At 40.2% G+C, this 22,101-nt stretch overlaps 1 protein-coding gene and 1 pseudogene across 10 annotated transcripts in view; both read right to left on the reverse strand.

Moving 5' to 3' along the window:
* FMNL2 (formin like 2) overlaps positions 1 to 22,101 on the reverse strand; it is a 323,788-nt gene that overhangs the window by 149,564 nt on the left and 152,123 nt on the right. The window lies entirely within an intron of this gene.
* On the reverse strand, positions 430 to 733 carry LOC139038001 (small nuclear ribonucleoprotein G pseudogene; annotated as a pseudogene).

A 22,101-nucleotide genomic window follows, 5' to 3' on the forward strand; every position in this document is an offset into this window, starting at 1 on the left:
TAGCAGTTCATCTTGGCACGTAACTAAGTATCAGCATCCTCTTCTGAAAATGAGGACAAGAGAACCTCCCTGCTAAGATCACCATGAAATACATGTATCCCTCATAGCAGGACATCCAGGGACAGCAGTGTGGTGTCTACAGGAGAAGCTGTGACTGGGGGCAAACATTCTGGCCTTCAGAGTTTAAAAAAAAAAAAATAGAACTTGAGTTTATAGCCTAGACGTGAACCTCCTTGCTGTATGTGCACTAGCAAGACACGTAACTTTTTAAAAATTATAATTGTATTTATTTATTTTTGGCTGTGCTAGGTCCCTGTAGGGGCTGCTCTCTAGTTGCAAGGGGCAGGCCTCTTTTTTTTTTTTTTTTTTTTGGGCAATACAAAAGTTTATTTAACAAAAAAGTTCAGTAAGAAAATGTACACAACCCAATTTTTCTGGTAGTAAAATGTGGAGAAGGGGACACACGGAAGCAGTTGATTTCTCTGATGAACAAAGATGTTGTTCATACTCGTTCCAAGGCTTCTAACATGATGATACTATTTCCTCATATTACCACCATTCCAATATTGTTCTGTTGCCCACTAGTTGCCATCTCCACACATTCATCTATCACAAGATTCATAAAGGGATCAAATCCCCGCAATATTCCTTGGACATGTCTGCCACCATTTAATTTCAATGATAACTTCTTATCCATAAATTTCTTCAACTCGGGAGGATGTGCTTTGCTCATGATGTCTACTCTGCGAGCTCAAAGAAGGGGGCAGGCCTCTTTAGTCACGGAGCACGGGCTCTAAAGAGCACGGGCTTCAGGAGTCCCTGCTCCCAGGCTCTAAAGCACAAGCTCAATAGCGATGGAGCACGGGATTAGCTGCTCTGCAGCATGTGGGATCTTCCTGGATCAGGAATTGAACCCGTGTCTCCTTCACTAGCAGGCAAATTCTTTACCACTCAGCCACCGGGAAACCCCTTAATTGTTTTGAACTTTAATTTCCTTGCCTGTAAAATAAGGATGCTATCTACACCAGGGGTATTTCCAGAGGAGCCTGACAGGAGAGGCTTTATACAGTAGAGTGGCTATGAAAAGCAAACATCAGGCGAGTGAACACATGTAAAATGTGGCAATAAGTTCAGGGAGTGACAGAATAAAGGCTCAATAGACTTGCTGCTATGTGTATCAGAATCCAACACAGCTGAATTCAAGGAGCAGGGTAGAGGAGATGAGAGCATCTTACCCTTTTAAACATAATGTCTTTGAGAGCTTCTCAGCACACCTGTAAGAATTTCTGGCACTCTAGATACAATGCATTTTAGCTAATAGTCCAAACAATGAACCTAAGAGAAATGTCTATTTTTGTGGTTCCCAAACTCGGTACCAAGGCATCCCAACTATGAAAATCCCAGAGGGAAACTGCAGGACTATTTAAAATTTTTGAAAAAGAGGAACAAAACTCACAATCCACTGTCACCACTACAACCCTGAAGTAGTTTCCAGCTTTTAATTGCACTATATTCCTTCCCATAATGCATACTTCTGCCAAGTTGATTTTCTTTTAGCAGGTGGTGTGACAGAAAGCAAATCCTGAGGAAAAAATTCAGCAGGAAATGAGTTATAGTATCAAATCTGAATTCAAAGTTAGATAAATCATGCAGTGTCCTACAGGTATTACATCAAATTTACATGAAACTGTGATTTGTTTTAAATACAATGAAAGCATTTTTCTTTCAAATTACATATAATTATTTTTTCAAACAGCCACTGAGTTGCTAGTGTAGTGATAAGTTGCTTTCACTCGTGTCCGACTCTTTACAACTCCATGAATTGTAGCCCGCCAGGCTCCTCTGTCCATGGGGTTCTCCAGGCAAGAATACTGGAGTGGGTTGCCATTTCCTTCTCCAGGGGATCTTCAAAACCCAGGGATCGAAATTGTGATTTTTTTTTTTAAAGAATACAATGAAAGTATGTTTCTTTCAAAGTACATGTAATTATTCTTTCAAGCAGCCATGAGTTATTCAGACATAAATACTTGTTAAGTCGCTTGGACATGCATACTTCATATCAAATATACATAGTTCATATTAAGGTATCCCTTTTGGCCTCAGGCACCATGAAGAATTGCTAAGACACCAAGGGCACTGCACACACAGAAAGTGTGGAGACTTCTGGTCTAGGTTACATCCATGCTCTCTTTCCTCACATCTGAATACAGCCTTCTGGAAGTATTCTAAAATAAAAGAACCTCTATAAAGAATTTTAAACTTTCATCTTAAGCCATACAAGAAATTATTAAAAGCAGTGGGTGAGGATGACTTGAGAAAAATTAACATACATATTTTTTAACTAGATAAATAAAATTTTATCATAAAAAGAAATTTCTGGGACTTTCCTAGCAGTTCAATGGTTTAGACTCCTTGTGCTTCTAATGCAGGGAGTACAGGTTCCAACCCTGGCTGGGGAACTAAGATCCCACATGCCTCCTGCCAAAAGATAAAATTATATTAAAAAAAAAAGACCTCTCTGAGTGTTCCATGCAAACAAAGTGTCAGATTACATGCATCACCCTAACCACCCTCATAAATAAACTTCACTTTAGGTAATTTCTTTTCACAATTAATTTCTAAAAATATCTTTCAGACTAAACACTGAACTTAGTTCAGTGAACACAGAACTTAGTTTTGCAATAGAGTATTATTCAGAAAGGCCGGTGGTCCTAGTATAACTGTTAACGGCGCCTTTCACTCTTAAAAGTCTTTCATTTGGAAGACTGACTTTATGGTCACCCTAACTTAAGGAACAAATACATGCTGAAGAAATTAAGATATGATCGTTTATTTGAAACTAAGCATGAAGGAAAATTATAAAACTGAATTTCAGTTTTTAAAATTCTCGATAGCAGACATTTAAAGACCAGGCTGTGACCATCTGACCCTAGAAACCTCCTTCCAATCCCACAGTCCTGTGACTCTTAAGTCACCGGGGTAGACAGTGAACCAGCATTTCCAGGGGCCAGAGCTACTGGTGACTTAGGCTCTGCACTTTACACATTCCATGAACGTTTTAATAAATTGTTAGTAATAATTAATAACTTTAATGAGCCAAGTAACAACTTGGCTTTACTTAAAGAAAATACCCCAAAAGAGGCAACTCAACTACTATAAATTCTTACTTATCCAAAAGTTTTTCATGACTGCTAAGTCACTTCAGTTGTATCTGACTCTTTGCCAACCCCAGGGATTGTAGCCCACCAGGCAAGAATACTGGAAGGGGCTGCCATGTCCTCTTCCAGGGGATCTTCCTGACCCAGGGATTGAACCCATGTCTCTTACTGTCTCCTGCATTGGCATAGGTACACTAGTACCACTTGGGAAGTGCTATTTATCCAAAGGTTTTTCATACGTCATTTAAAAATATCTACAATTGGATCTTTCCACTAATTCTACCACTTTTTTTCCTTCTAACTCTCCAAGTTGCCCTTAAGCAAATTCTAATTACTTTTTTTCATTCAAAAACACACTGCTTATTCACCAACATTTTATTTTCTTCTCAAGAAACTCACTAAGAGAGTTTTCATGTTGTCTCCTGTTCTCTAAAAACGAAAGACAAAAATATATTTTTCCTCCTCACAAAACCTCTTATGCCTGAGGGTTTAAAAAAAAAAAAATCTTTTGACTCAATAAAATACAGACTCCTAGAAAATAAGCAGAAGCATGTATGATTGTCCATAACATCCAGGCCAAAAATACTACAGATAATTTCTGCATTCCCTTTCTGCAGAATTGTGCTTCAAATGCGATAGTATTTCAAGACAGTTAATTCACTGGTTTCATCCTTGCCTTTCTCCACAACTTAGCACCTTCTACATCTAAGGCCTAAGATGAAGGTAAATGACAGGGGTATTTCTTTGAATATTCTCAGCATATGAACATACAGATATGCACCTTCCTAAGCCCCAGCCTGGAAGTACCAACTCAGGAGCCTTAAGATTCAAACCCAGGAACCCACAGCTCTTACAAATCTCTTGGGAAATCCTCACATACACCAGGTTTGATGATTTTTTTTTTAAAAAGTGCCTCCACGCATAAAAGAAAGGCTTAGATTCAGTAAACAGCACACTTACTCTTTTCTCACAATTTTGAGCACAAATGTACATATATTTTTAAAAAGCATAAGATAAAAAACAACTGTGGGGGAGACAGACTGCATAGGTTTTTAAGAAGTCTCATATTACTCAGCCATAAGAAGGAATGAAATTGTGCCATTTGCAGAGATGTGGACAGACCTAGAGACTTTCATACAGGGTGAAGTAAGTCAGAAAGAGAAAAACAAATATCATGTATTAACGCATATATGAGGGGCTTCCTTTAAAGCTCAGTCAGTAAAGAATCTGCCTGCAATGCAGGAGATCTGGGTTTGATTCCTGGGTTGGGAAGATCCCCCTGGAGAAGGAAATGGCAACCCACTCCAGTATTCTTTCCTGGAGAATCCCATGGACAGAGAAGCCTGGCAGGCTACAATCCATCGGGTCGAAAGAGTCAGACATAACTTAGTGACTAAATCACCACCAATGCATATATATGAATCTAGAAGAATGGTACAGATGAACCTATTTGCAAAGCAGAAAGAGAGACAAAGATGTAGAGAACACACACATGGACACTAAGTGGGGAAAAAGGGGGCTGGGATGAACTGGGAGATCGGGATTGACATATATATACTACTATATATAAAATAGACATATATACAGTACTATACACAAAACTCTAATGAGAACCTACTGTACAGCACATGGAACTCTATTCAATGTCCTGTAGGGACCTAAATGGGAAGGAAATCCAAGAAAGAGGGAATATATGTATACATATGGCTGATCTTACTTTACTGTACAGTAGAAAACACCACAGCATTGTAAAACAACTATACTCCAATAAACATTTAAAAAAAAAAGAAGAAGAAGAAGAAGAAGAAGTAGTTTCCCTGCACATGGATGGGAGGAGCTAGGGGAAAGAAAATACAAGTCAGAAACAGACCAGCTGCTCCCCGCTGTGAAGACAGTACAAAGAAATAACCTATCAGAAACTCAGTTGCAAGGCAGCACCTTGGCTGTTATTTCAAGGAATTTTGTTTTTCCTTGTACACTGTTAATACTTTCCCCAAACTTGCAGATTCTTACTGAGTAAAGAATTTCCATCATCGGCTCCTTCCTATCTTCAGTTCCCTCCTGGTATTAGAATCTGTAGTCCAGGTAAATAACATGCTTGATAACACAGGAAAGTATTTTGCTCCATTAGCTATCTTTCTAGCACAGCCACCTAACAAACCTCGAAATCTAGATAAACTTGGTTACCAATGTGCCCACCCAGGTAGGTGAGCGGCATAGCTACACGGTACCAACAGGTTAATCAATCTACTGAAGAGTGACAACCACCATTCTCGTCTGACCCTCAACACTGCCCATCCAACTGTTTTTATTCCTCTGGCCAACTCACCCTGCATCAATCCTTTCTAGTCTCTTCAAGCCTCCATCCCCTAGCCCTACTCCCTCTTCAATCTAGCCTCCCCCCCTTTGCCTCACAAAGGAAATGATTGCCCTTCCACCAGACCTCTGTCCACTTCCTGCTACGAAATGTGCAAACCCACCAAACAGCTGCACCCTCCTCTTTCCTCTCCTGACCATAAAATAAAGGAAGCACCTCTTCCTATCTCTGGAGACCATGCCCTCCTGTCTTCTTTACTCACAGGGCCACAGTGAAAAATAAAGGCTAGATCTGTGCACAGTGAATGGCATATCAAAACTTACTCAATAAATTGTACTTGTTTTCATTAACAAGGTTTCCAAGAGAGCACTGTACAGTGGGAGCTCCACGGATAAAATAATCCCATATTCATGCAGGAAGAAAGGATCAGATAAGTATGTACTTCAAACAAAATTCTCACAGCTACCACCTTCCCCCAAACCTGTGAAAATAACCCAAATATTTATCACCACAAGAAAACACTACCTCAGAGCTTAGTATAAGAAAAATAAAAAGTGAAGGCACTGATGTTTTGTTGCCTTTGCTGATTTTAGAATTACTCAGGACTACTTTTAAATGCTGGGGTACAAGAGTGAAAACTAGTCCTATACCTTCCTCTCCTACTTGCTATGCTATACTTGATTACCAGTTTCTCTTCCGGGAAACTGTAATTTATGAAATTTAAATGCCCTAGAGCATTTGGATCACATTCAAAGTATATAATATACTTTGCAGTCAATATCTAAATCACAGGGTGCACTGAACACCAACAGAGAACAGTACAGCACATGCATCCGTAAGACCCACACAGTAATCTTCCTTTTAGATGGAATCTTGACAATTTCTCAAAAAAGAAACAGAAAAGGCAAAAGAAACAAAGCTAAATAAATGTATACAGAGTGACATATAATATTCAACTTGTTAAAGCCAGAAACACAAATCAGGCTCTTTGCTCATTGCTACATAAATATTCCCAAAGCCCTCTCACTCAAAAGTCCAGACAGCCTGAGGATTTCCCTGCACATCAGAGTAAGCTGGCCGGTTTGGGTTAGGCCTGTGTACTGGTCGCTCATTTAAGGTAATTCCTCTGCATTGGATGCTTATTCAAGATAATTTTAAAAAATGAACAGAGCTTTGGTTACTGTATCAAGCAACCCACCTGCAACTCTCAATATCAGCTCATAGATACTTAAGCTTTTAAGTTACAAACCATGTCTTTAGAAAAACCAGAGGCACATTTTCCAAGCTACTAGGAAAGCTAGGAAGGTCATCCTTCAAATTTCTCTGGATGCAGGGAAAACTACCTTCTTCTCTGCCCCCCCCCACCCATCCATTGTATGAAAGCAATTACATTCTTATACCCACAATATAGTAAGGACAAAAATCTCAGAATATAAAAATAATTCTTGGATTAAATAAATTTAGCTTTAAGAAAGCATATTAAACCATAAACTTCTATTTAGGAACTACCTAGAATAGTTTGCAGGGACACCGCAGACCTCAGAAGGTGTTCTTAAATGCCAGTAAATCTCTTAAAACTGTGAGATGTGAAAGCTTTCATGTAAGAATCCAAATTTCTGCCTTGTCATAAATAGTAGAAAGTCCTGCAGCTCTGGTCTGCCTTGCCAGTGTAGGCGAACACCAAGCGGTGCTGGCCCCATGGTCAGGGCATTGACTCTCTGGCTTGCCAAGGATCCAGCATTCCCTTCTGTCTCACATCCAGGCAGTTTTACCAGTTTAAAGGACCTACCTTATCCTTGCAGGCACCAGGGTTTTGATCCCTTTTTAAGGTACTGTTGGGGGCCTGGGGTATCATAGAGCGTAGGGAATCTATCTGAAGCATTCAGCTGCTATTGATTCTTTTTAAAATTTTTATTGGAATACACTTGCTTTACAAGGTTCTGTTAGTTTCCACTGTACAGCAAAGTGAATCAGCTATACATATACATATATCCCATCTTTTTTGGATTTCCTTTCCATTTAGATCACCAGGGAGCCCTGAGGAGAGTTCCCTATGCTATACAGTAGCTTCTCATTAGTTATCTACTTTACACATGGCATTAATAATGTGTATATGTCAATCCCAATCTCCCAATTCATCCTATTATCCTCCTTCCCCACCTTGGTATTCATACATTTGTTCTCTATGTCTCTGTCTCTATCTCTGCTTTGTAAATAAAACCATCTATACCAATTTTGTCAGCAGTTGTTGATTCTTCAGTAGAACAAACCTCAGATGGTTTCTGAGGAAAGGTTTTGAGCGCATGGATGGGAAGGTTTAATCAACCATGTACTCAGGACCTAAGCAGAAACCACAAGGGGAAACAACAATAAAGTTTATTCCCCAATTTTGCCCAGGAAAACAATAATCTTGTTTCCCTCTTTGATAAAAGAGATGTTGCAAAAAGGGAATCAGGCAGTTCCTTTATTTACTTGAGAAGACAGTTTAGTTCTCACTCTCTGGCTCTCTTGGTGGGCCAGAAATAATCCAACGATTGTTATCACAGTTTGTCAATTTTCCTCTGGGTGTTGCCTGTAACAACATGTTATCTTCAGAGACTCCCCCACCCAAGCGGTCCTGCTCTGAGGTCAGCACTGTCTGATTTAATGTTCTGCTTTTCTCAACATTGCATGAGCTCTAACAACATGAGACATGACTTCAGAGGTCACTGTACTAGCCCCTGACTGTGCAAAAGAGAAAGCAGACAGACATCCTCCCACAATAAAACTCAGATGAATTCTTCAATCAAGCTGGAGCTGGGTTTGGGATAACACAGTTCAACTTAACTCTCCAGAAACCAGTATCAAGAAAGACAAAGCACCAGATCACCAAAATAACAAAAACAACAACTTACAACTCAATATGCTGCTAGCTAATATACGCTCACACCAATGTCTTTTTGCAAATCATACATTTTCTAGGCTTATTCCACAGAAGAGAATCTTGTTAGAATCACAATTATGGGAGGCCGATGGCCAAATATGCCCATTATTCACTGATAGAAACTCTTTTGCACCCAAGCTTTCTCAAATAGGATAGAACCCACTCAGGTTTCAAAGACACACACCTTGAAAGAGCCTGGGGTAAGAATCCGCCTGCCAATGCAGAAAACAGGGGTTTGATCCCTAGCCTGGGAGCAACTAAGCCCATGTGCCACAACTACTGAGCCTGTGCTCTAGAGCCCATGGTCTGCAATAAGAGAAGCCGCTCCAAGAAGAAGCCCATGCACTGCAACTAGAGAGTAGACCCCACTCACCTCAACTAGAGAAAAGCCCGCATAGCAATGAAGGCACAGCACAGCCAAAAATAAAATTAATGAATTAAAAAAAAAAAAAGAGCCTGTATTAGGTCTGGAGTGATCTATAACTAAGTCAGGAAATCCTTCCACAAATTAGGTACTTTCTCACTTCTCACCAGTCTTAAGATTTCTTTGATGTAAATTTTAGGTGGCCTCAGTTATTAACTAAGTCAGAGTCATGAAAAATTCTAGAGCTGTATTACATGAGGTTCTGGACATCAGGCACCCCAACAGTGCAAACACTCAGCTATCCTCCAAAACAGGAAGTCAAAGCCCTGCACACAAGGAGGCCAGGCTTCAAGGCAGTCATCTTCAGGATTCCGGACCACTATTTAGAAAATCCTATCAGTGCAAATTCTGACCATTCACTTCTTCAATTTCCCGGAGCTTCAACAGCTTTTCAGTTTTGAATTCCAGTGAGCTTGAAGGGACATCCTGAATACTGATCCTCTACGATCTACACCATCATCACCCACATACTCCAATGGGCAGACTTTCACTCCCTAATCAGGCTTAATGGGAAACAGTTTACCCAACTCCCAGAGAAGAAGAGCTGTCTACTAACTCTGTTTTTCTATTTAAAGAATGCTATTGGTTCTTCCTATCCTGCTTAGGTTACAAATAGTCAAAGACCTCTCTTCCTTCATGCTTACTGCCTTACAGAATGTCATCATCATCAGGCCCTTTATGTTTACAAAGATGTTAAATTTCTGCACTAATTAAGCTGATTAAGGAACCATTCCTTCTCTTTATAAAGTAGAGAGCCTGTGCTATGTTTTCAATAATACACATGAATGGTAAGGTCTTAGAACATTCGGGTAAGTCTGCTTGTTCATGTTCAGTATTTTTTTTTATTTAATGATCTCGAAAACTCAGTATTCTCTGAACTCTAAAGAAAAAAAGGAGGAAAAACACTCCTATAAGGATAACCATATATGCTCCCAAAATTACACAAAAGGAAAAAATAAGTCACACAAAAGCCATGCCAGCAGCAAAATTTGAAAACAAAGAATGAAAATGCAGATCTGGAAGACTAATGCAACAATGCCGTTATGTTGTGTCAACACAGAAATAATACAACTTAACAAACTGGAAGAAGGGAGAATGAAAGAGGAAAATAAATTAAGCTCGCCGATTGCTGTATAGGAAATAGGTAAGAGTTAAAGACTATCATCAAAAACTGACAAACCAGATAATACAAGGTTAACTAAGAAACCAGTGACTGAGGGCTTTTTTTATCTTTTTAATAAAGCAAAGGCATCCACTAGAAGCAAAATTCAGACTTTCTAAGTACCAAAAATAATCTTTAGTAAACTGAAGAACAAAAACAACACATGCCATAGGTAAATATAGCAAATACAACATTTCTTTTTTTCAGAACACTGCATTATAGTATGCAAAGTACAAAAGAGGACAGAATTCTGGTAAAGCAGAATGCTAATTTAGCCCAGGATACCTGCTCTCTGGTACACAGGAACACACAGAACTTAACGTCCTGTAGCATGTCCCCCTCTGGAGTGTGAGAACAAATTATGAATATGATGGAAAAAGTCATTAGGTTACATTATATGGCAAAGGTAGAGAGAGGTTAGCCTAGATGGGTCTGATCTCATCAAATAGCCCGAGACTCTACAGTGAGAGAACAAAGTAGACAGAAAAATTCCAAGCAGCAGAGACACCCTCCTGTTGGACCTGAAGAGGCCAGCAGTATGCACAGAGAAGGCCCTGTGCCAAGGTATGGTGGGCAGCTTCCAGGAGACGACACCCACAGTCACCAGGAAGTGAACCCCGTTAACAACCAGGGAGCTCAGAAGAGGACCCTGAGCCTCAGGTGAGATCACAGGCTGACCCACCCCCTGATTTCAGCTCACTGAGACTCCGAGCAGAGGACTCAGCTAAGACAGGCCCAACTCCCTGGCTCAGGGAATAATAAATGAGAGATATAAATTTGTGTTGCTTTAAGTTACTAAGTCTTAAGTTACTTAAGTTACTTAAGTCTTAGTTACTTAAGTCTTTAAATTACTTAGGTAATTTTTGTGCAGCAATAGAAAACAAGGAAGTATACCACTTTCATATAAGAAAGAAGAAAATACTTATGTGTCCACTGATCTGTGCATTTTATATATATAAAATATATATATATGAAAATATATATAATAAATAAACATAAAATAAATAAATACATATAGGAAGGATAAGCCAAGAGGTAATGAAATTATTTACCTTCAGAGAGAGGGTGGGAATGGGGTGAAAAGAATGAGGGAATGGGAAAGAGGTAGAAGGGACAAAGAGGAAATGACACTTTCTGAATACACTTTTAGAACAAAGCAATATTTCATATACTTTAACAATAAATAAATAACTAAAATCAACTAGAATGGGGCTTCCCAGGTGGCATTACTGGTAAAGAATATGCCTGACAAAGCAGCAAATACAAGAGACCAGGGTTTGATCCCTGGATAGGGAAGATCTCCTGGAGAAGGAAATGGCAACCCACTCCATTATTCTTGCCTGAAGAATTTCATGGACAGAGGAACCTGGTGGACTATAGTCCATGGGGCCACAAAGAGTCGGACACGACTGAGTACTTGTCAGCAGTCAGCAGGATATGGCAGGAATCAAAACAGAACAGTAATAAGTGAATGTAGCTAAATTAAAATGAATAACAAAAGCCCACCAAACTAGGAAGAGAAGAAAAGAACTAACCCAAATAACTTTGGTCAACACTAGTTTGACTAAATATTCTAATTCCGGGGGGAAAAAAAAAATGCCCACAAACAGTGTTAACTTGGCTAGTAAATTTGTTTCTCACAGGGGTATGTTCTAGCATTCTGAAACTACTTTATATGTAGCTTGCTGCTGCTGCTAAGTCACTTCAGTCATGTCCAACTCTGTGAGATCCCATAGACGGCAGTCCACCAGGCTCCGCCATCCCTGGGATTCTCCAGGCAAGAACACTGGAGTGGGTTGCATTTCCTTCTCCTATATGTAGCTTAGGAGTGCACAAATAAGTAAATATTAATATGTTGTGGCTACAAAAGCCAGGTTTCTCACTTTCAGAGAAAGGAGTTATAAATAAGGGCGAAAGCTAGGATGAGCCCTGCAGTTTATAATATATGTATACATATATATCTCTTAACTTCATGTGCTGAGGACCTGAAATTAATGATGTCTCAGTGGCAATGCCTTTCTCCAAGTAAAGGAACTAGAGCTTTTTGAAGAAATGGCTGATTCCATGGCTGGAGCAAGAAAAATTCAGGATGAGCCTGGAATATCTTATGCTGTCAGAAAGTTAAAATGACTCCTAAAAAATGATGGGAATACGTCAAAAGGACACAGGACCTAAATTTAAGGGGCTCCCAATGGCCACATCTAGAACAACCTGAGCAACACCAAAAAATGAGAGTAGGAGATTATAACTCATAGGAAAATATCCACAGATCTGTACTGATACAAATAATTGAATAAACAATGAGGGGAGAAGGAACAGGTCTTCCTCACTAAAGCAGAATTCCAACCAATAAATGAAGGATGGATGACTGAAATTAAAAAACCACTATTTGGCAGGCAACACAGCAATAATTACTTCAGACAGGGAATCAATGGATGCTGAAATTAATGAGAGAAAGTAACACAGCCTCAGAATAACTATCCCTGTCAATCTATAGTTTTAAACAGTAAACAAATCATCCTGGTCAATTAACATTTAGTATATGCTGTCCACAGTTATGTCTGTGTATACACCCATGTGCTCTGGGGTGTATCTGTCAGTGCTGTCAACTACTAGATTTTTAGGGCATGAACATCTTATCAATCTTCATAGTCCCTTTTTCTGGTCATGTGATCTTCATAAAACAGGAACATGATAAAATTTACAGGTGACATGTGCCTGTTACATCAAAAGCATTACCTGGAATTGCAGTGGAACTCAACGATATTTTAATCCTGAACGGCTCTCCTGTTGCCTCTTAATATTTTTAATAAAAGCTTTTCCTAATAGAACTCTGAACTCCCCTTTACATTAAGAGACTCTGTATAGTATACAATAATAGAAGTATTAATAATAGGCAGACAGCACAGCCAAATAAGGTGTTGCAGTGAAGAATTCCCAAGTGTTCCACATATTCTTCAAATGTTTTCTTTCTGTTAATCGACTTGAGCTAAAACAAGAGGTGACTTTGTAGAAGTGATTCACATGTTCCACACATACTACCTACAACTCAATAGGTATACAGTAAATATCTGTCAAATAAATAAAACCTGCAAGGCCCTGATCATGTGTTTTCAGAACCAAGAGTCCCAAAGGGTACCACGTCACTGTTCTAACAGGCTGATAACACAGGACTTCCTTCGGCAAGAGCCAAGGGACATGACAAAGTGCACTTCATAAAACCTTTCATTCTGAATCAAATTTAAAATCATCATGAATTCATTGTGCAATTGTCTAGTGGGTAAAAACTCATTCACCACAATGAGATGAACATTTTTAAAACTGTTAATTAGACCCAAATGATAATTCTGAAATCAATTTCATACCCTTGCTCTCTGAAAGGAAAGAAACTAGCAGCAAATTAAGAAGTTTTGACTAAATACCATGTGTTTCTGAAGCCAAACTGAAACACTACTGAAATTGAAAACATTGGAATATTATCATCTTGGTGGTAGTTTCTCTATAAATTTGGCTCCCATCGCACTTACTGCAGTTTATAATCCTTACTTTACAATCAGGTTTGTTCTACACTTGGTTGCTTTTTATCAGTTCTGTCCTTCATGTCTAAAACGATGCTTGTTATTTGGGGTCAGATCTTGAGAGTGAACTAGGAAGTAGAGCAACACTGCAGTCAATGGCCCTTTAAAATTTTGGTCCAAACGCTCTACAAAGGAAAAGCTCACAGCTTCCTGAAGATGGCCCCCTTCCTCCGGCCTCACACTGGCTGGCCCTTGTTTATGTATCACGTGGTTTTCCAGAGGCCTCAGTCTGAGTTACCCAGTGCTGCATCCTTCCTGGGGAAGATGGTTAAAAGGGTTCACCAGGACCTGCAGCTGGCTTTCTTTATTTGTAAATCAACAATGTGCATTTTCTTTTGTTTTTAACCAAGCCTATGTCCTCACCAAGCCAGTAGCCTATATAAGCCAAATGATTTGGTAATACTTGAAATGGGTATTCATGCTTTTCTAAGAAAAAATGCAAGATTCTAACTGCCAGCTATGCTACATGCCCAAATGAAAACTGACTGAGACATTCATTTTATCAGCACCTTAGTCTCTTTTTACCTAGTACACATTCTTCTAGAAAGGACAGCTGAGTTTTAAAAGATTCTTGTATCTTTCCTTATAAAGAACTCTCAGGCATCATTTAAAAGAGAAAAAAGACATTAAATTGGAAGCCTATCAAATACTCAATTTAAAATAAGGACAAGTTCAGTGAGAAAATAGTTCCACCTCTCAACTCCCTCTTCCTTAAGAACACTTTCCATAATTGCACAACAATCTCAGCCTTCTTTAAGTTCCTGTATCTCTTATAGACTGCACCATGCCATCTGTAACTTACTCTTACAATACGTATTTAAATCATTAACTGTTTCTAATCATTGCTTCATAATGAATTTCTTGCTAATCTAACAACATTATACATTCTTTAAAGCTAGGAAACAAACATCTGCTGTCCTACTCAAGATTATGGCTGGTATCCTATTGGGCAGTATACTAGGTACAGAATTCCTGTTGACTCTATTTTCATGAAAATTGTTAGAGAGGCAACGAAATAATTTTGCAAAACAATGTGACAAGGGGAAAACAAAAGCAGAACAATCACTAATATCTCAGTTATTTTCTTTTTTCCATCAACCCATGAATATCGCTTCTTGTTTAAAACAAATCTCTATTAGGAAGTTCAATAATGGAACAAAGATCTGCTTAGGTGCTGAGAAAAATTTAGTGTCAGTAGGAACGAGGGATGAATAAACCCCCAAAAATGCTAAGATTCCAGATCTTTTAAATACTAGTTTCTTGTCTGATTCAAAGCTAATTAATTCAACACAAATATGAAAAAGGGTGAATGATAAGGGAAAGAGGATTTTCCTAACTCCAGTCTATAATTGAGCATCCCACTTACAAAGCATTAAAATGGATGAAAAAAAACTGGTAATTTCAAAGCACTTAAACCAAGATCATTCTCCAGCTGATAAAAGTCAAGACTGTAATAACAAAAGAGCACATCTATTAACGAGGTGACAAAGCCAAAAATATTGAACTAATTTCCTTGCTAAAAAGCATTACTGAAATATTTCTGATACTCTTTTTTATAGCAAGCAATCTTACAAAAATCTTCCTTGACATGAAGTTCCTGTTTTTATAGACTGATCATGAGCTTCAATTTAATCTATCCCAGTTGCTTTTGGAAGTAGAAATTACATAAAGTAAAGAAAGTGTTCTGAAGGCAGAATGAAGAGATGTGTTATACAATGATCATCTATCTAGACAGCATATTAAAAAGCAGAGACATTACTTTGCCAACAAAGGTCTGTCTAGTCAAAGTTATGGTTTTTCTGGTAGTCATGTATGAATGTGAGAGTCAGGCCATAAAGAAAGCTGAGCACCGAAGAATTGATGCTTTTGAACTGTGGTGTTGGAGAAGACTCTTGAGAGTCCCTTGGACTGCGAGGAGATCCAACCAGTTCATCCTAAAGGAAACCAGTCCTGAATATTCATTGGAAGGACTGATAATGAAACTGAAGCTTCAATACTTTGGCCACTTGATGTAAAGAACTGATTCACTGGAAAAGACCTTGATGCTGGGAAAGATTGAAGAAGGGAAGAGAAAGGGACAACAGAGGATGAGATGGCTGGATGGAATCATTGACTCAGTGGACATGAGTTTGAGCAAACTCTGGGAGATGGTGAAGGACAGGGAAGGCTGGCATGCTGGAGCCCATGGGGCTGCACAGAGTCTGACACGACTTAGCGACTAAACAAAACAAATTTATTAAACTCAAAATCCCTTCAACAGGAATAATGTTAAGTCCCTATTCCATGTTACTATTAAAAAAGAAAAATAAAAAAACTGCTTGCTTATCACAGTGCATAAGCCATCAAATAGAAATACATACTTTAGATCAATAGCATTCTATTGTATTATGGCATTCATCTTTAAAACCACCCTTGGGACTTCCCTGGTGGTCCAGTGGCTGAGACTCCATGCTTCCAGTGCGAAGAGCCCAGGTTCAATCCCTGGTCAGGGAACAAGATTCCCTATGCATCAACTAAAGGGCTCCCATGCTGCAATTGAAGATCTTCCATACTGCAAGGAAGATCAAAGATCCCGCTGCAACTAAGACCTGGTGCAGCCAAATAAAATTGTTTTAAAGTTAAGCCACCCTTAAGCTTCCCTCATAGCTCAGTCAGTAAAATAATTTGCCTGCCGTACAGGAAACCCAGGTTCGATTCCTGGGTCGCGAAGATCCCCTGGAGGAGGAAATGGCAACCACTCCAGTCTTCTTGCCTGGAGAATCCCATGGACAGAGGAGCCTGGCAGGCCACAGTCCATGGGGTCTCAAAGAGTCGGACACGACTGAGGGGTTAAACCACCACCACCACCCTTAATGGGCTTCCCTGGAGGCTCAGTCAGTAAAGAATCCATCTGCAATGTGGGAGACCTGGGTTCCATCCCTGGGATGGGAAGATTCCCCTGGAGAAGGGCATGGCAACCCACTGCAGTATTCTTGCCTGGAGAATCCCCATGGACAGAGGAGCCTGGCGGGCTACAGTCCATGGGGTTGCAAAAATTCAGACACAACTGAGTGACTAAGCACAGCACAGCAACCACCCTTAATAGTCATTATGAAGATAAAATACTTTCGGGTAAACAAAGCACTTTGGGAGATAAGCAGGTGAGATTTACAAGACTGAAATTTCCTGTGGCCCATGTGGCTTGACTCTGGTGAATGATTAAGAGGACAAGAGCTTTCAATTCACACCTACTGTCCTTTCACAAAACTGAAAGGGGATAGAAAACAGCAGCATCCTGGCAGGCCAGCAGCCACTCAGCTGATGCAAAATGCTTTTCCGGCCTAAGCAGCAACCCCAGTGCCCCCACTCACCCCACCCCGGCCCCCTGACCCCTGAAAAACTGTGCAGCAAACTCTCTTCCAGTTTACACTTGAGCAGAAAGAGGAGCTCATAAATCCAGGGAACTTCCTCCTTAAATCAGGGTGGCTTCTCTGCCAGATGCTCATTTTTACTGGCTTTCTTTTTCTCCACAAAACAATGAAGGGTGGGGGTGGGGAGGAGATGAAAACACACTCACTGTACCAGCGATTTCCAACAGGCAACAGCAGGAGTGAGCAGGAAGCAAGCACAAATATACCACCAAACCTCCCTGGGCACCCCCACGAGCAGTACAATAAAGCAACTCAGCAGGCTCTAGAAACAGCAGCATTATCTGAAGCAACTGGCAAGCAAGATGGAAGGCGTAAAAGTAATGCAATGCACTGAAGATAGTTTTTTCCCCACTTCTGGACACAGTCAGATACTACTTGGCCAGCTACATAACACATTTGTCTTTGCATCCCCACCCATCAGTAAATTTTTTTAATCTCATGTTCTGTTCACACAATGGTCCATCAACAACTTGATTGGAGCCTGATGGTTTTCCTTTTGGTTATTTTCAAGCCTAGAAACCATCTCCTGAAGATAGTTTTCGCCAGTGGGGAGGGCAAGGCCGAATGGGATTCCCAAGTGTAGGCTGTGGCTCATCACCAAAGCATGGAATCAACAGGTTTTCTCAGTTCTACACACACACAATCTGGACTGCAGAAGATGAAGAGACGCATCTGTGGCCCATGCATGTAACAGAGCCCTTACACTCTTGGCTCAAAAACAAGTTGGCCCAGAGGCCAAAGACTTCCAGGAAAGTTTATGTTTGAGCACATCATAAACTGTGGCAGTAAAGTCCTCACAGAATCGGCCTAAGCAGGGTGGTAGTAAGTTTTTAATTTTCAAAGAAAAAGAGTGAACATAAACACCAAGGACCTGCATTTTATCTTCCTTCATCCTTCAAACTCCAAGGCCCCTCCCTGCCCTGACCCCTCATTTAACTCGTTCCCGACTGATGCTTTAATTCCATCACACCCACTTCTCCCCCATTCCTCTTTTGGTAAGTTTCCTCATCACCTCTATTGTGGCAAAATTAACACTAAAACATTTTTAGTACAAGTTTTATATCGCTCCTACTAACAGGCAAAACTAAAGATACATGGCATCTGGTTTTCTAAATTAGGCAGATTTAAAAGGGTCTACTGTACACTTTCCTCACTCATCCATAAGTAGAAATAAGATGCTGATTCAAAATCTATTCTATTCATTGTGGTTTATCACTGAAATATAGGTAATGTTTTTATATCCCCCTAAAAACCTTTCAAATCAAAACCTTTCAAATCATATGACTACAACTCGCCACACATTTTGACTGGCAAACTTTTTTATTAAAATTGTCAACCACTTAAAAAATAAATAAATTTTTAAAAAAACTGTCAATCATGAGAAACTTTTCTGACAATGGAATCTTTGGCAGGTCATCTTCACAATGTCATCTCCTAAGCTTAAGATGTAAACTTTGCATTTTTAAAAAAAACTTGTTCAAGTTTAAAATGTTCACCATAATCAATGAAATAACCTATCACAGGGGCCTAAGCAGTCAGTCTCCACTTCCCACACTTACCTCCTGAAAGCAGGGAGTGGTGGACACACAATAAGCACAAAGGATCTGCAGCCACCCTGTTTGCTCTGGAGTCAGCTGTCATGCTCAACGTGGTCCTTCTTCCATGCTGTTCTTTCTCCTTAGATGTCACATCCCCTACTGGTAGAGGCAGCAGGGGAGGGCTTCCTCCACTGTGGTGCAAGCCATTTCTACAGCTTGCTCCTCCCTACTAGGGTAAGGCTGAAAAGCAAACTCTATTAGAGTGCATTTAGAAGGCATAAGGATGAGGACAGGAAAGCTGGGGTCCCAGAACTGCCAGATAAGGCAAGCTAACTTCAGGTGCAGTATTTCTGGCCTCTGGGGATGCTGCTTTCTGTTTCTTTTTCTATCTGTTTTGATACAAGGATTATTGTGCTCCTGTTGTTCACCTCCCTCCCATTCTTCCCCACTACAAGGAAAACACCTGCTATTCCTCCTCCCCAATCTCTAAGAGTTTCTTTTGGTTAGAGAGCTCATCTCATGGTTTTTGCCTGTGAGCTAATATCAAGCAACTCCCATTCACCATCCTACAGCACTCTCCACGGTCTTCATCGCAGTGCCTGGCCGCTCCACTCCCTGCCCTGTGGACTCTGAGCTCACACACTCTTTGGAGTTTGACCAGTGGCCTTGTCTCTCCACTTCCTTAAATGCCTCGTCTTCTCTTCATGGGAAGGACTATCGTGAGAGGGTTCTCTGACCCTGGCTACCAACTATTTTCCAGAAATTCCTCAGTATTTCTTGCCCTGTAAGGATTCGTTTCCTATTTCCTAAGGGCTTATTCCTTTTGTGTCATTTCAACGGGGAGAGAGAGAACCCATGTAAGTTGTAAATACATCCACCCTGCACAGAGTTCCAAATATCGTCAATCCTCCACCTTACTTTCCAACTGACACCAAAACCATGTGCCAACATCCTGCAGACTGGTTCAGTTCAGTTCAGTCACTCAGTCTTGTAAGACTCTTTGTGACCACATGGACTTTAGCACACCAGGTTTCCCTTACTCAAACTCGTGTCCATCAAGTCGGTGATACCATCCAACCATCTCATCCTGTGTCATCCCTTTCTCCTCCTGCCATCAACCTTTTCCAGCATCAGGGTCTTTTCCAATGAGTCAATTCATCACATCAAGTAGCCAAAGTATTGGAGTTTCAGCTTCAGCATCAGTCCTTCCAATGAATATTCAGGACTGATTTCCTTTAGGATGGACTGTATTGATCTCCTTGCAGTTCAAGGGATTATCAAGAGTTTTCTCCAACACCACAGTCCATAAACATCACTCTTTGGCACTCAGTTTTCTGAGTCCAACTCTCATATCTGTACATGACTACTGAAAAAACATAGCTTTGACTAGATGGACCTTTGTTAGCAAAGTAATGTCTCTGCTTTTTAATATGCTGCTTAGGTTGGTCATAGCTTCTCTTCCAAGGAGCAAGCATCTTTTAATTTCATGGCTGTAGTCACCATCTGTAGTGATTTTGGAGCCCAAAAATAAAGCCTGTCACTGTTTCCATTGTTTCCCCATCTATTTGCCATGAGTGATGGAACCTGATGCCATGATCTTTCTTTCTCCACTCTCCTCTTTCATCAAGAGGCTCTTTAGCTCTTCTTCACTTTCTGCCATAAGGGCGGTGTCATCTGCATATCTGAGATTATTGATATTTCTCCTGGCAATCTTGATTCCAGTTTGTGTTTCATCCAATCCAGCATTTCACCTGATGTATTCTGCATATCAGTTAAATAAACAGGGTGACAATATACAGCCTTGATGTACTCCTTTCCTGACTTGGAACCAGCCTGTTGTTCCATGTCCAGTTCTAACTGTTGCTTCCTTACCTGCATAAAGATTTCTCAGGAGGTAGGTAAGGTGGTCTGGTATTCTCATCTCTTGAAGAATTTTCCAGAGTTTGTTGTTATCCACACAGTCAAAGGCTTTGGCATGGTCAATAAAGCAGAAGTAGATGTTTTTCTGGAACTCTCTTGCTTTTTCGATGATCCAACGGATGTTGGCAATTTGATCTCTGGTTCCTCTGCCTTTTCTAAATCCAGCTCGAACATCTGGAAGTTCACAGTTCATGTACTGTTGAAGCCTGGCTTGGAGAATTTTGAGCATTACTTTACTAGCGTGTGAGATGAGTGCAATTGTGTGGTAGTTTCTACAGTCTTTGGCACTGCCTTTGTGATTGGAATGAAAACTGACAGTTTCCAGTTCTATGACCACTGCTGAGTTTTCCAAATTTGCTGACATATTAAGTGCAGCACTTTCACAGCATCATCTTTTAGGATTTGAAACAGCTCAACCGGAATTCTATCACCTCCACTAGCTTTGTTCGTAGTGACGCTTCCTAAGGCCCACTTGACTTCACATTCCAGGATGTCTGGCTCTAGGCGGGTGATCACACCATCGTGATTATCTGGGTCATGAAGATCTTTTTTGTAAGTTCTTCTGTGTAATCTTGCCACCTCTTCCTAATATCGTCTGCTTCTGTTAGGTCCATACCATTTCTGTCCTTTATTGTACCCATCTTTGCATGAAATGTTCCCTTGGTATCTCTAATTTTCTTGAAGAGATCTCTAGTCTTTCCCATTCTATTGTTTTCCTCTATTTCTTTGTACTGATCACTGAGGAAGGCTTTCTTATCTCTCCTTGCTATTCTTTGGAACTCTGCATTCAAATGGGTATAGCTTTCCTTTTCTCCTTTGCCTTCCACTTCTCTTCTCTTCTCAGCTATTTGTAAGGCCTCCTCAGACAGCCATTTTGCCTTTTTGCATTTCTTTTTCTTGGGGATGGTCTTGATCACTGCCTCCTGTACCAGGTCACAAACCTCCATCCATAGTTTTTCAGGCACTCTATCAGATCTAATCCCTTGAATCTATTTGCCACTCCCACTGTATAATCATAAGGGATTTGATTTAGGTCACACCTGAATGGTCTAGTGGTTTTCCCTACTTTCTTCAATTTAAGTCTGAATTTGGCAATAAGGAGTTCATGATCTGAGCCATAGTCAGCTCCTGGTCTTGTTTTTGCTGACTGTATAGAGCTTCTCTATCTTTGGCTGCAAAGAATATAATCAATCTGATTTCAGTGTTGACCATCTGGTCATGTCCATGTGTAGAGTCTTCTCTTGTGTTGTTGGAAGAGGGTGTTTGCTATGACCAGTGCGTTCTCTTGGCAAAACTTGTTAGCCTTTGCCCTGCTTAATTTTGTACTCCAAGGCCAAATTTGCCTGTTACTCCAGGTGTTTCTTGACTTCCTACTTTTGCATTCCAGTCCCCTATAATGAAAAAGACATCTCTTTTGGGTGTTAGTTCTAGAAGGTCTTGTAGGTCTTCATAGAACCATTCAACTTCAGCTTCTTCAGCATTACTGGTTGGGGCACACACTTGGATTACTGTGATATTGAATGGCTTGCCTTGGAAACGAACAGAGATCATTCTGTCATTTCTGAGATTGCATCCAAGTACTGCATTTCGGACTCTTTTGTTGACTATGAGGGCTACTCCGTTTCTTCTAAGGGATTCTTGCCCACAGTAGTAGATATAATGGTCATCTGA

This window comes from Odocoileus virginianus, chromosome 13 (genome assembly GCF_023699985.2).
Source record: "Odocoileus virginianus isolate 20LAN1187 ecotype Illinois chromosome 13, Ovbor_1.2, whole genome shotgun sequence".
Lineage (NCBI taxonomy): Eukaryota > Metazoa > Chordata > Mammalia > Artiodactyla > Cervidae > Odocoileus > Odocoileus virginianus.